Genomic DNA, 16,642 nt, shown 5'->3' with positions numbered 1-16,642 from the left:
ATCATTGGGAAGCTTGGGAACTTTGATTTGTGGATTTGGAAGTGTTTAGGTATGTTTTTGGAGGGTTTGGGATGATGGAAACCGAGTTTGTGGATGGTTCTGGGTTGGGGGCCGCGGCCCTAACTTGAAGAAGCAGGAGGAGGGTTTTGGCCTTGCTGGGCATCGCGGCCCTATGTATAGGGCGCCACAGCCCTTGCTCCTGGAGTGGCTGGGGGCCACGGCTCAAGGTGCTAGGGCCGCATCCCTTCGTTGGTTTTGAGCCCGTTTGAGTGTTTTGACTTCAGGAACTTGGTTTTAGGCCTCGGGATTGTTCCTACTACCCGAATTAGTGGGGATTGATGTCCCGGAGGCTAGATCTTGGTTTGGGAACCTTTGTTGTTCATTTTATTGATGGTTTCCCATATTTGTTTATGACTAGGTGACCGCTAAAGGACTAAAAGTCAGATCATTCTCAGGGGTCGTTCTTTTATTCATTCTCGCTCAAATCAGAGGTAAGAAAACTGCACCCTGTGTATATGACATGCATGATTGTTTGTGAGGCATGTTGGTTGATAAATGTGGACATTGATTGCATATTAAATGCTAGTGAATGTTGTTTACTTGTGTATGGCATTGACTAGTCAGGGATGGCACTGGTCGCGTATCACTGACCTAAGAGTCAGAAATGGCATAAGCGTCCTGAACGCGGGGCCGAATGAAGATTAGATCTAATCGATATCAGCGTTGAATGAATCTAATTGATATCGGTGTTGAATCACTCTAAGGTCGATGAAACTTATAAGTGCTTGGCTAGTCTAGGACTAGTTACTCAGAGCCAGGGCCTAAGGCCTAGGTGACTGCTTGTCACATGGCTAGGGAATAGTGTTCCATGGTTATGACTCTATGGTCATGAGGTAGGTTATGTTGGTGACTAGTCATCATGCACCTATCCTGTTTAAGCTAGTGAAAGGTTCACTTATCTATTAAGCCCCAGTGACCCTATCGTCATATGGCTAAAGGGAGTTGTACCCACCTTAGTGACTTTTCAATTGTCACTCCTCTATTTTGGACTGAAAGTCCTGAATGATTATTATGATCATTGTTGATATTATATTCATGCTATATTGTGTTTTCTTGCTTGGCCTTGGCTCATGGGTGTTATGTGGTGCAGGTAAAGGGAAAGAAAAACTCACCCAGCCTTGAGTGGAGAGCTTAGGTTGTGTTGTGTACATATGCGGCCGCTTGACCACCACGGCCAAGGAGTTCTCAGAGGAACTAGGGGGTTTACCCTATTTTTGCCGCTTAGGTTGGCGGGGTTTGTAAATTTGAAACAGTAATTACCATTTTGAGTTGTAAATAACTTGTAAATGTTTTTTATGGGCCCATGAACAGTTTTATGTTCTAAATAAATATATCCTTTCCTTTTTATTGGTTTTCCACCTTAGCCTGTTAATAACACTAGAAGCACGTTTTTAACCAAAGGACTCGGGTAGCGAGTTAAATTTCCGGCTCACCATTCACAGTAATTTTCCTGGGGTAACCAGGGCATTACAGATCACCATTTTGAAAAGATAAAGTTGAAAACTCGATATGACTTTTGGGATAACTACTATATTATAATTCTTTGGATAATTACTTGTATTTCAGTTTGCTAAACTAAAAGCGTGCAAATCTTTTAAAAGATTTTTTGTATGGGTTTTCGATAAGATGAACTAAAGTAAAAAAATTTAATTTTCTGCATAATTTTGGTCTTTTATATTTCGGGTTGTTACTGAACAGATCTTGCGGAATGTTCAACCTACCAACCCTTGCACGAACGATCACTCAACTCATACTCCCAGGAACCAGCCTGGCCAAATAGGGAGGGCTGGGACCGATTCAAGGAGACGAGACATCCCAGCAATTCCATTTTTTCCGTGGCCAGAACCTCCAACTCAAAGAAATGAATCAGCACTGGCTCCAACCCGGGAAATTACAATAGACTAAGGGCGAGCAAATCTAGTCCATCCCGATGGAACAAGGATAGCTTCACCAATAAGGCATCCTCCATCGTCGATTCGGCATCCAACACTACCTCACTCAAGAGAGATGTTACAGATCGAGGGGATAGCTGGAGAAATCCTCCCCCCCAGAAGACATTTATATCCCACGGTCTCATGCTAATAATCCAGGTCCTCTATCCCAGCCACAAGTTGTAAGATTTGTGAATGGTAGCTACTGGACAGAGAGCCAACGCGGGGGCAGGCATGAGAGTGACCTGAAGAATCACTTAAGCTCTGCACAAAGCCTTCGCTCCAACTCACATTCTAACTTACGTGATCATCTGAACTCACAAAGAGGATGTCCAGCTTGCCACGATGATTTGAGTTACACTCAGGCCAGGGGAGATTCATCTATTGTACGTGACAATGGGAACGTTCCGCCTAACCGAGCTCAAGCTTGGAGGGATAATAACCCATCTAACGTGTACAACGGGATGGGAGCTGATAATCAGCTTCCAAATAACCCAGACCCCAAGGATCCAACCCTTGAGTGGCTAGCCCTAGTGGAAGAATATATGAAGAAACTCCTGTCTAGAAAAGGAGTCGATGATTGTGATTTTGATGAGGAGCTCAAGCCTTTTGCTCCTAACATTGTTGTAGCTCCGTGTCCTATTGGCTTCAGGATGCTGACCATGCCCATATATGATGGAAACATCAACCTGTCCAATCACCTCGGGACCTTCAACACGTTAATGATGGCCCACAATGTCAGATTTGACCTAAAATGTATCTTGTTCCCAGCAACACTGATTTCATCAGCCAAGTTATGGTTCAATAAGCACAAGAAACACTCAATCACCTCGTGGAAAAAATCGTCTTTCGGGTTTAAGAAATAGTTCTGAGCTATGAAGGAAGCTCGTGTTGAAGCCGATTCATTGGCCAACATCAAACAACAACCAAGTGAGTCCCTGAAGGCATATTTGAACCAGTTTACCAATCCAGCAGCACGAGCTCGAGATGATGATGACAGTTCCAAGCTCATGGATATGAGGACAGGGATCACAGTAGGAGGTGATTTATGGAAAGAACTGCAGCGAAAATGAGTTAAGAGTGTAGATGGATTGTTGGCTCGAGCTCAGGAATGGATAAATTTAGAGGAAGCACAATCTGCAATCGCATGAACAATCCAGACCCTTGTTTAGCCTGCTGGAGCGATAACGGATGTTGCAGCTATGGCTCAGCCCGCTACCAAAAATAACCAGACATGGGGTAATAAGTGGAAGGGGACTAATGAAGGCGTCCAGAATGGCACTAAAAGGAATAAGCTCGATGAAAAGAACTAGTCCATCTACACCGCTTATACCGACTTCATAGATACACGAGAATGTATCTTCTTGGCAAGCTTTGATCGCCCTCTGTGGAAGAAACCAGAGCCCCTGAGGCACCAGAGGTCGAAGAGAGACCCAACCAAATTTTTTTGATATCACAATGACATCAGCCACAATACTGATGATTGCCATCAGCTAAAAGATGAGATCGAGACTCTCATCTGAGCCGACCCGTTAGCCCAATATGCCTGAAACAGAGTAGTTCCCAATCAGCCAGCGAGGCAAAACATTCAACCAGCTCAGGAAAATCTGGTTAGTCAACCCCATGCTTAACCAAATCATGGAAATTAGATTTCCCCTCCTCCAATAGAAGGGAGGGACATAGCCACTATTTCCAGAGAACATCATCTGGCGGGCACGAGTAATGGGGCCCAGAAGAGGTACATACAAGAGGTGAAAACCCACAATGGTACTGAGTTCGTTATGGAGCAAAGGTTCTCAAAACAACAGTGGTTGGAGAATCAACCAATTATTTTCACAGAAGAGGACAATATCCATATCCAGCTCCCGCATAATGATCCGCTGGTGATAACCGTTCAGATCGCTAATCGACGAGTATGGAGAATACTAAATGATAATGGGAGCTTTGTAAATGTGCTATTCAGGTCCAACCAAGAAAATATGGGGCTATCTGTAGCCGATCTCAAGGCGACTTCGATGACCCAATATAGATTCTCGGGAGAGGGAACAACAACCATATGGATGATTGGGCTTGTAGTGACACTAGGAGATGATATGTGAGTTGTTAAAATGCTTGAGTTTGTTGTAATCGACTGCCTGATTGCCTACAAAAAAATCTTGGGACAGCCCGCGTTGATGACTTTTGAAGCTATCACCTCAATCCGACATTTAGCAATGAAGTTCCCCTCGACCTCAAGTATATGTATTGTAAGAGGAGATCACCTCGCTGCAAGAAAATGCTACAACATTGCTATGAAGGTAAAATCGCAACCCGTGCCGAAAGCAATGGTCATCATTGAGGGGAATGAGAAGCCTCGAGTAATGGAAATTGCCCATGGGGCAGAAGAACCTCGGGAAGGAGATAACGAGGTTTCCCAATAGGATGACATTGATCCGAGATTAGGCGAGGACAAGTCTGAGCTCCAAACGTTGGAGGACCTCAAGGAAATCAATATCGACCCAGAGGTACCTTCATGGGTTGTAAAGGTTGGAAAGAATCTTGGAACTGAAAGGAAAAAGGAGTTGGTCAAGTTTTTGATAAATAACTTGGACATCTTCGCTTGGTCACATGAAGACATGGTGGGAATTAATCCAAATGTTATGGTTCATACTTTTAATCTAGATAGGAATAATGTGCTTGCAAAGGAACATAAGCGAAAGCTTTTGGGGAATTAAGGGTCAGAAGCTTTAGAAGAAGTAGCTCGCTTACTTAAGTGTGGGGTCATAAGGGAAGTAGAATATCTAGCCTGGGTTACTAACCCTGTTTTGGTCCCAAGCCCAATGGAAAGTGGAGAACTTGCATTGATTTCTCAAACCTCTATAAGGCATATCCTAAGGATTGTTTTCCACTACCTTGAATTGATTAGTTCGTGGACGCAATAGCCGTTCACGAGCTCATGTCTTTCACTGACGCATATTCTGGGCATAACCAGATCGCAATGAACCCTGCAGATTAAAAGCACACGAACTTCATGACTGAGCATAAGTATACCGCTACAAGTTTATGCCATTCAGATTAAAGAATGAACGGTTGGTCAACAAAACGTTAGTTAACTAGATCAGGAAACACATGGAAGTGTACGTCGATGATATGCTCATTAAATAAAAGACTGCCAATAACCATGTATCCAACCCGGAAGAATGTTCTGGCATGCTAAGGACGTATGACATGAAGCTAAATCCCCAAAAGTGCACCTTTGGGGTCTCATTGGGAAAAAAAAATTGGGCTTCATAGTCAACACAAGGGGGATATAGGCAAACCTAGAAAAGATCAGGAAAGGTAGAAACCCTAAACCGCCTTGTTTCAAAATCCGCTGACAAGTGTCTCCCATTCTACAACTTTCTCAGGGGAAACAAAAAGTTTGAGTGGACTGAAGAATGTAAGCAGGCGTTTCAGCATCAGAAAACTCACCTGGTTAACCCCCTATATTATCAAAACTAGCTGCTGGAGAATGTTTGTTCTTATACCTAGCTGTGACAGAAAATGCAATCAGCGTCGTATTAGTTTGAGAAGAAAACTGAGCGCAAAAACCAATGTGCTACATGAGTAAAAGGATTATGGGAGCTGAATCCAAATATCCTTTAATAGAAAAACTCGCATTCTGCTTGATCTTGGCCTCGAGAAAACCCAGGTCGTATTTCCAGTCCATGTCTTAACCGATCAACCATTAAGGCAGGTCTTGCAAAATCCTGAAGCATCAGGACGTTTGCTTAAATGGTCCATCAAACTCAGTCAGTTCGAGATAGTATATAAGTCATGAACAACAATCAAGAGTCAAGCGCTCGCTGATTTTGTGGCAGAATGCATAGGTTTCCATGACGAGCCAATGAGAGAACCAGTGCAAGAATTGTGGAAATTATTCCTTGATGGATCATCTAACAAGAACGGATCCAAAGTTGGGATAATTCTAATCTCACCTGAGGGACATTGATTTCATACAACCCTGATGTTCAGTTTTGAAGCATCCAACAATGAAGCAGAGTACAAAGCTCTATTGGTGGGAATACGAGTGGCAAAAGAACTGAAAACAAAGGTGATTCAATGTTACAGTGATTCGCAGCTCGTGGTTAATCAAATATTGGGGGAGTATCAAGATTGAGGCATCATAAAGGCGGCTTATCTAGCTAAGGTTAAAAATGAGTTGTCTGAGTTTAAGTTATGCTCCATTAAGCAGGTACCTCGATAGCAAAATTCGAATATTGATGCTTTAGCCGAACTTTCCACCACCAAAGAGGCTAAACGTAGTCCAAGTGGATTTCTTAGAACAACCAATCATAATAGAATATCCGGTTGAGGTTGGGGTGTTTGACACAAAACCAACATGGGTAACCCCCCATAGTGGAATACCTCACAACTGGTAAGCAACTGAATGACCGAAAGGATGGAAGAAAATTGTTATATCAAGTTCCGTTGTATGTTATGGTTGAGGGGATTCTCTATCGATGAGGGCATTCGATGCCCCTTCTGCAGTGTGTTCTGCTCGAGGAAGCACAGACTATCCTACATGAGATGTATGAAGGATTCTGTGGAGACCACGCTGGGGGGTAAAATCTGGATCTAAAGATATTGAGGCATGGCTATTTTTGGCCTACGCTAAAAAAGGACTCAGTCTCGTACGTCCAAAAGTGTGATAAGTACCAACACTTTGCCATAATTGCTAAAGCAATACTCGTGGAGCTAACCATGATTTCATCACCCTGGCCATTCGCAATATGGGGGATCGACCTGATTGGTTCATTTCCAACTGGAAAAGGAGGAGTTTGTTATAAAGTTTTCGCCATCGACTACTTTACAAAGTGGGTCGAGGCTGGGCTTCTAGCGACCATAACCTGGGATTTCGTTGTGAAGAACATTGTATGTCTTTTTGGGCTGCCAAAGAAGATCGTGTCTGACAACATAACACAATTCGATAGTGATCTTTTCACGAACTTTTGTGAGAAGTACAACATAGCCAAGAGTTTTTCTTTAGTGGCGTATTCGCAAGCTAATGGACAAGTCGATGCTGTAAACAAAACCCTAAAGGATAGTTTACAGAAATGATTAGACAAAGCTAAGGAATTATGGCCTGAGCACCTCCAGCAAGTACTTTGGGCCTATAAGACCTCCATCGCACCTTCACAGGGCACACTCCCTTCTCTTTAACCTTTGGGAATGAGGCTATACTCCCAATTGAGGCGCTAGTGACGTCACATAGATAGAAAAACTTCGATCAGGATCGAAACCACGACTTGCTTAAAGCATCTTTGGACTTGATCGAGGAAAAACCGAAGGATTCACAGTTACAGCTCTCCCACTATCAACAGAGGAAAACTCGCTATTTTTACTTGAAAGTCAAAGGATAAAGTCTCAAACTAGTTGATTTAGTGCTCCGAAGGGTATTTTTGGCAAACAAAGATCCTAAGGACGGTGTATTGGGACCAAAATGGGAAGGACCCTACCAGATTGTGGAAATCTTGCGTTAAGGAACCTTCAAACTAGCTCGATTAAATAAAGAGTTGGTCCCACGAACCTGGAATGCTCTACATCTCAAAAAATACTACAAATAATAGGACGACTTTGTTAGTTTTTTAACAGTACTTCTTTCTTTTAAAGCTTATTTATAAAATCCCTTGTTAGTTTTCAAGAATTTGAATAATATAAGGTTACCATGTAATTTAAACGAGGTAGCAAAGTTATCATTTTTTTGTAATGCATCTTGAGCTTATTTTGTAAAAGAGACTTAGAATACTTATAAATTCTGATCGCTTGGTGGCATATAACCCTGCATAGTCCATTTGATAAAAAAAAATCAACTTAGAATTCAGAAAATTGATTATTCTACGAATTTTAAAGCTTGAATTTTCAAAGAAATTCTGAATATGAACTAAGAAATTTCAAAGAAATAAAACCTAGAGTTCGACTAGAAAAACTCCTGGATATAACCAGGTCCGAGGCTTGATTCCTGACAGGTAAAATGCTATTAGGCAAGAAAACTCAATGATATAACCAGGTTAAAGACTTGATTCCTAACAGGTATAACACTATTAGGTGAGCAAAATCCTAGATATAACCAGGTTAAAGGCCTGATTCCTAACAGGTATAACGCTATTAGGCAAGCAAATTCCTGGATATAACCCCTATGATTGGAAATGTACAAGAGCTTAAAGTTCATAAGCATAGCAAGATAATAGGTTAAGGGGAACAAAAATAAATCAGAAATTAATGAACATGTACTAACACAAGTATATGAATAAATCGAGGAGAAATAACCTCGAACTGAAAGCTTAATTACAATGGGTTCAAAGAACCTGAAATAAAGCATAAAAATAAAAAGTACAAAAGAGGATGAGGGCACCCTAAACATCACTGAGCTCTGATAACTTACCCATGTGATGTCACCTCATCATCGCCCCCTTCAGCTGCTTTGGAAGCCACCACGGTCTCGGAGGGCTCTTGCAAAAGTCGGCTCTGGAACTTGGCGAGGTAACGCCTCCAAAGCTCTGCATCCAAAAATGAGAAATCTCCTTCGTGGTTGTATGCGCATCACCGGTATAACATCTCCTCTAGGGTGTTCGTGTAGGTTTTACGGTACTAAATCAGGTATGCAACGGAAGCATTTAGGTTGATTATCATTATACCGACCCCAAGGATCCCCCATATGTGACATATATTAAAACATAAAGCAATAATGGTAACAGAAAAATACCTCTTGATGCATATCAAGTATCCTTGCTTTCTTTTTGTATTAAAAACAATCTTCCTATCCAAGCTAGTAGAAAATGATGATGATGAAAAACTCACACTGTAGGCTTCCAAGCCTATCTCAACACTCAAGGATTAATGTGGGCTAATAGGATTCAAAAAATTATGTGTTCTTGTTTTTGTCTCAACTCATGAGCAAGAACAATAATAGGAGAGGGGAGAAAATAATTCGATTAGCCTTTTTTAGGTTTCCTAAATGTATCGATATATAGATTTAGGATTATACCGGTATAATTAAATTAACCCTATAAAATATTATTTAGGTTAAGATAATAATATTTAATAAATATATTTATTTATTTAAACATTAAATAATCATATTATAAATATTTAAATAAATATCTTTAACCGATTATGTTATAGATATTATTTTAAATTTAATATTTAAATATCCAATAACCGAATGAGAGAATCTCTCAACCACTTGAGGGAATATCTCAACCGCGAGGAGAGAATCTCTCAACTACCTTTGAGAGAATATCTCAACCACATTAAAATATCTATAACTAACTTTTAAATTTAAATTTAAATAAATATTTAATTTTTTATTTAAAATAATAATCCAAAATTAAACCTAGTGGACTCCACCCTATGATGTAGGCACCCACCACTGTTCTTACACATTGGTTGGCGTCAATGTTGTTGTCCAAACAGCATAGGTGGTGCACCACCTTGTCCAGACAGACATAGGTGGCGCCAACATCTCTCTTGTCCAGACAATGGTGTTTTCCCAATTTATTTAATATTAATCATTTATTATAAAATAAATAATTACTATTTTTCCCTTGCAAAATAAACTATCCTTTCTCTTTTATTTTGTGACATCCATACCCTTGACAGTGTGGTATAGAGGAGACTCAGGGACCATGGACCTATAACACTTAGCTCTAATAAACCAGATTATTTACTGAACTCATCGATACAATAATATTATTTATTAATTCTACTATTACTCCACTATAAATATGGAATTGCACTCTTAGTTATTATAGAATTATATTTACTGAGTTTATTAGCAGTAGTCCATTGATATAATCAATAACAATAGTTTGTCCTCCTGTTATCGATTCATAATTGGAATTGGTCAAAAATATTGTTTTACCCTTGTAATTATCTCTTTATCCTTTAGTACCATTAATTCACCAGTGAGAGTTAATTTAGATCAAATTTAAATTTGTGTTCAACTTTTCAGTTTGAGAATTAACACTGAAAGGGAACCAATATTCGATTCGTTAGGAAAGTCAGGATTCTATCTTGTAAATCCTGTTCCCAGCCATCCATGTTACTAAATTCCCAAAACAAGCTTCATTAATAAAGAAACTTTAACGAGTGAATCAAAGAACTTAGTAAACATGACCAGGAGTTCATGAATACTCAAGATTTAGACTGATCTACTAATTGATATGAATTAAGTCTTTATAATAAACGACAAGTTCTATAAAGAAATTAATTCATATCGGTTCAGTCATATATAATCATAATTATATACAACACCTTTACTAAGATGTCTATCTACATCAACAATCTGAATCTAAATTGCTTGCACTGAATAACGTGCTTAGTAAATCGTACTAGCAACCATTGATTAAAGATTCCATACTTTAATATGTTGCTGACAATTTTATTCATTGTGTAGATCTTAATTCTCTCATACTCATACAAGATCATGCCCTTATAAATGAATATGGAATTTTCATATATTCATATACTATAAATTATTTAAATAATAGTTTAATAATCAAACATATTTAAAATTTTCACTTTATTTAATATTGAAATTGTCTAATACAACATTTTAGGACATAACCCCTAACAATCTCCCACTTGCCCAAAAAGCAAGTTGGGCATTTCCCTGAACCCCGTGGTTGTTACATGACCCATAAAAGACTTAGAAGGTGTGAATGGACTGCCATGTTTTGTTTTGACGATATCTTCATGACCGTCAAATCACCTCTTTCAACAATATCTCTGAGCAGATGATATTTCCTCTCGATATGCTTGCCTCTCTTGTGGCTTCTTGGTTCTTTTGAGTTAGCTACCGCTCCATTGTTGTCACAGTATAGGATGAGTGGCTTCTCCACTTCTGGAACCACTTCTAGGTCAGTGTAGAACTTCTTTAACCAAACTGTTTCCTTAGATGCTTCACAAGCTACTATATATTCGGCTTCCATGGTTGAATCTACAATACTGGATTGCTTAATGCTTCTCCAGACTACAGCTCCGCCACCAAGAGTGAATACTGATCCAGACGTTGACTTTCGACTATCTCTATTTGATTGAAAATCAGAATCAGTATATCCAGTAGGGTTTAATTTACCTCTTGAATAACACAAGCATAAGATCTCTCGTTCTCTGAAGATACTTGAGAATGTGCTTTACTGCTATCCAGTGTTCCAAACCTGGATTTGATTGATAACGACTGACCATCCCCACCTCATAGCATATGTCAAGCCTAGTACATAACATTTCATACATAAGACTGCCAACAACTGATGCATAAGGATACTTTCTCATATCCTCTTACTCTTGAGGTTTCTTTGGATAGTACTCTTTGTATAGAGTAATTCCATGATGGGACAACAACTGCCCTTTCTTGGAATTCTCCATAGAGAATCTTTCCAGCACCTTATCTATGTAAGTTTCTTGAGAAAGTGTTAATGTTCTGTTCCTCCTATCCCTTAGGATACGGATTCCCAGAACATAACTAGCTTCTCCCAAATCCTTCATTTTGAATTTGTTAGCTAACCACTTCTTTATGTTTGACAACATTTCTACATCATTGTCATTGAGTAGAATGTCATCAACGTAAATAACTAAGAAAATGACTACTTTATCTTTGATGTATTTGTATACACAGGCTTCATCCACATTCTGCTCGAAGTTGTATGTTTTAATTGTCTCATCAAAAGTAATGTTCCATGATCTAAAGGCTTGCTTTAATCCATAAATGGATTTAAGCAATTTACATACCTTTTGATCTTCCCTATTTTTCACAAACCCTTCTGGTTGTACCATATAGATACTTTCGTCAAGTGAGCCATTTAGAAAAGTTGCCTTGACGACCATTTGCCAAATCTCATAATCATATGTAGCGGTAATGGATAACATAATGTGAATGAATTTAAGCATGGCCACAAGAGAGAAGGTTTCTTCATAGTCGATTCTCTCTCTTTATGTATAGCCTTTCTTTGTAAGTCTCTACTTTCCCTTCAGCATATATCTTCTTCTTGTAAATCTATTTGCACCCAATGGTTTTTACCCCTTCAGGTGGATCTACAAGCTCCTAGACTGAATTGGAATACATTGATTCCATTTCTTGATCCATGGCATGTTGTCATTTCTCTTTTTTAGGGTCTTCCATTGCCTCTTTAAAAGTCAATGGATTGTCTTTGTCCATATCAGAAACAAGGACATGTTCTTCGTGTTCGTAGCAAACAGGTTGTCTCACAATCCTCCCACTACGACGTTGCACTGTGGTTTCCCTTACGAGAATAGTTATTTCCATGGTTTGTCGTTTATCAGATGATGATGATGGTACAGAATTTTGATTACCGCTGATTTCCTCGAGAACTACTTTACTACGTGGTTTGTAGTTATTCATATAGTCATGTTCGAGGAAGGTTGTGTTTGTCAATACAAACACATTTTGGTCCTCGTGACTATAGAAGTAACCACCACATGTCTCTTCAATATAACCCACAAATATACACACTTCTAACCTTGAATCAAGTTTCCTTGATTTAGGTCTAAGAACATGAGCAGGACAACCCTATATGCGAAAATGGCACAAACTGGGTTTTGTGCCATTCCACAGTTCTAATAGAGTTTTGCTTATGCTCTTTGATGATACTACATTCAAAATACATTCAAAATGTAAGTCGTTGTTTGAAGTGCGTAACCCCAGAAGTTAAGTGGTAATGATGAGTAGCTTAACATAAACCTGACCATGTCCAACAGGGTCCTGTTTCTCCTTTATGAAAACACAGTTCTGCTGAGGTGTTCCGGATGCTCTGAGTTGGGATAAGATACCATGGTCCAGCAAGAAATCTTTGAATTCATAGTCCAAATATTCACCACCTCGATCAGATCGAAGCATTTTTAATGATTGACCTAATTGTTTTTCATCTAGCACTTTGAAGTCTTTAAACACACCAAAATTTTTTGACTTCTTGGCCATTAGGTAGGTATGACCATATCTTGAATAATCCTCAATGAAAGTTGATAGAGTAGTTTATATAGTGTTTTAAAGGGTTATTTAATTTAATTTTTTAGGATTATTTAGTAATATTTTGTGTAATATGACGTTTTGTTGCCTTTTTTTGATAATATTTCATATTTATGGGATGTAATTGATAAATGGTTGCATTTGGTGTAAAAAAGATGGAATTTGATGAAAAATACATTTCAGCCGCGACACTTGGAGTTAGAGCTACGGCGTTTCGATTAGACAGAAAGGTCAATTTCTTGATAGAAAAAAGGGCAGCGTTGCTTCCTTTGAAAGTTGTGGCACTATTGTTTGATGAATTTGAGCTGCGGCATAGGTGTATTAGAGCTGCAGTGCTTGAAAAAGTTAGAGACACGAGAATTCCAGATTTCAGACACGCTGCAGCGCTTCATTATGGACCCGCGACGCTTGAGTGGCGTATTTCGCAGAAAATGACACTTTATGGAGGGGCAAAAGTGGGATTTCACATCCAAAGCACATATTACTATTTAAGCATCATTATGACGATTTTTTAAAAGAAAAAAAACCCTAAGGAGACTACTTGTTTTCTCTGTTTATTGGTCTCTAGATTTCTTCTTCATCTTAGTTCTTTAGGGTATTTTCTATGAGCAATTATTTGAATGTTATGGTTATTATGTTTGATATGAACTAAATTTTTTCTCTAGGATTTAATGTAGTCACTTGGATTTCTATTTAATTTTATTATGATGTTCTATTGATTCTTCTTTATTCTAATCTATATAATGTTTGCTTAATGCTAGTAAATATTTGGACAATAATTGCTTGATTTATGATTTTGATTCAAAATTCGAAAGATGAGATTGAACATGCTATCGTTATATAGACATATGTTACATATTGGACGAAAGTACCTGTATGGCGTGTGTAGCAATTAGGTTTCTATGCTTAATGCCTGCTATATGTTTAAGTTTATCACAGAGATGTAGAAAACCTGCATATAGGATGAGATCTTATATCTTGAAAAAGAATAGGAATTGATTTATGTTAACCTGCTATTAGAATAAGAAGAAAGAAATTTATAATTGATTGATAAAGTTAATAGAATGAAAAGTTGATGAAGTTAATACCCTAGGTCTTTTTATTATTTATTTTTATCCTTTAATTAATTGTTTTGTTTTCAGTTATTGAAATTGTGTTTATAGTTAGATCTATTCATCTTAATTTTACTTGCCAAATAGAAAGTAAAGAGAAATTATTGGTAATTGGTTAATAATCTTTGTGGGACGATATCCGTTCTTCCGGAATTTATTACTTGACACGACCACGTACACTTGCGTGCATATTTTACAGATCAAGTTTTTAGCACCGTTGCCGGGGACTTAATATCCATTATCAAACTTAATTGTTTTTTGTTCTAATTTTGTTTTTATATTTTATACTCATTCAGATTGTGTCTGTATAGTGTTTTAGGAATTATTGGTATATGCGAGGAAGTAGACAAAAGGAACTCATACCGATAGATCTTGAAATTGAGAGAACATGCAGACAAAACCGAAAGATAAAGAAAAAGTTTGATTTTAGCATTGCTGAGAACACGAATAATGGTGTCAACAACAATGCAAATCTAGGTAATGCAGTTGAGGCTGATCCGCCATTGAGAAATTATGTACTCCCTACTGTTATGGGGATACATTCAAGTATTCGTCCTCCTACTGTAGAGGCGAATAATTTTGAGATAAAACCCTTGATCATTCAGATGGTACATAATTGTGTACAATTCGGGGGATTACCAAATGAGGATCCAAATATCCATATTACCAATTTTTTAGAGTTATGTGCGACATTCAAAATGAATGGGGTAAGTAACGATGGTCTCAGATTAAGATTATTCCTATTTTCGTTAAGAGACAGAGCTAAGAGTTGGTTGAATTCATTACAAGCCAACTCTATAGTCACTTGGGAAGAATTGACTCATAAATTCCTTGGTAAATATTTTCCTCCTGCGAAGTCAGCCCGATATAGAGGAGAGATTAATAACTTCCATCAGCTGGATGAGGAGTCTTTATATGATGCATGGGAACGTTTTAAAGAGTTGCAAAGGAAGTGCCCACGTCATGGAATAGAGAAATGGCTGCTGGTGCATACATTTTACAATGTTTTTTTTTTGTGGGGGGGGGGGGGGGGGGAATACAATGACAATTATTGATGCAGCATCGGGAGGAGCGTTTATGAGAAAAAGCGCTAATGAAGCTTATGGATTATTGGAAGAGATGGCCATGAATAACTACAATTGGCCTATTGAGCGTGAGAATAAGAGGGTGGCAAGAGTCTTAGAGGTTGATCCTATTGCTTTATTAATTGCCCAAGTGGCCTCTCTAACCAAGCAATTGTAGCAGAATAACCTCACTGCCCAAGCAATGCAAGTACAGAATGTAATGAGTTGTGAGATTTGTGGGGGTCCTCTTTCTTATGAACAATACCCAAGCACTGCTAGTTGTTCGACAGACGTGAACAGTATGCCTTTGGAACAGGCACAGGCTATTGGTAACTTTCCAAGACCTGCACCCAACACTTACTTAAATTCATATACTCCTGCATGGAAGAATCACCCCAACATGTCTTGGAAAACCACAGTATCCACCTCAACAACCGATTTATGGACTACATTCTAGGCCTTATTATGATCCAAACCCACGCCCATCTCATCAACCACCACATCCTCCAATGAACTCACCAACAACTTAGCCAGAACAATTAAATCAATTCTTGACAGAGACAGGGTCTTCAATCAGGAATTTGGAGACACAAATGAGTTAGTTGGCTAAACTACTTTCTAGTAGACAGCAAGGGAATTTGCCTAGTTCCACAAAGGTAAATCCCAAAGAGAAATGTCAAGATGTCACTTTGAGGAGTGGGACTAAGTATGATGGACCCACAGTGGATGCCAAGAAAAAAAAAGACAAAGGATCAACATGTCCCTAGTCCAGCACAAGAGGAGGTTACTGAAGACCTTCCAAAGAAAGAGAAGTTGAAATACACCGATCCTACACCAATGATTCCTTATCCTCAACGGTTCTGAAAGGCCAATCTTGACCAACAATTCTCCAAATTTCTTGAGGTATTTAAGAAATTTCATATTAACGTTCTTTTTGCAGAGGCTCTTGAACAAATGCCTAGCTATGTGAAGTTTATGAAAGAGATATTGTCTAATCAGAAAAATTGGAGGATTATGAAATCGTTGAATTAACAGAAGAGTGTAGTGCAATAATTCAAAAGAAACTTCCTCAAAAGTTAAGAGATCCTAGTAGCTTTACTATACCTTGCATCATTGGGAACTTTCATTGTGAGGGGGCCTTATGTGATTTGGGTGCAAGCATCAATTTAATGTCGCTATCCGTATTGGGAAGACTTGGTTTGGGGGAAGCTAGACCAACTACCGTTACTCTTCAATTGGCTGACTGTTCATTAACACACCCCCGAGGTATTATAGAGTACGTTCTAGTCAAGGTAGATAAATTCATCTTTCAAATGGATTTCATTGTTTTAGATATGGAGGAAGATGAGGGCATGCCTATTATATTGGGAAAACCATTTTGATAGATGTCCAAAAGGGTGAGTTAAGGTTCAAAGTACAAGGTGATGAGGAAGTTTTTAATGTCTTTAAAGCCTTGAAATATCCTTCTGC

General features: G+C 38.7%; 1 non-coding gene across 1 annotated transcript; it reads right to left on the bottom strand.

The window, feature by feature from the left end:
• Window positions 1-14,972: 14,972 nt before the first annotated feature.
• Window positions 14,973-15,078, bottom strand: LOC133807774 (small nucleolar RNA R71). The gene has a single exon (XR_009879668.1). It is a non-coding gene; the product is annotated as a small nucleolar RNA R71 (small nucleolar RNA).
• Window positions 15,079-16,642: the final 1,564 nt, after the last annotated feature.

The sequence above is a fragment of the Humulus lupulus genome, chromosome X, assembly GCF_963169125.1.
Source record: "Humulus lupulus chromosome X, drHumLupu1.1, whole genome shotgun sequence".
Taxonomy (NCBI): Eukaryota; Viridiplantae; Streptophyta; class Magnoliopsida; order Rosales; family Cannabaceae; genus Humulus; species Humulus lupulus.
This window is presented reverse-complemented; position numbering and strand designations above follow the sequence as displayed.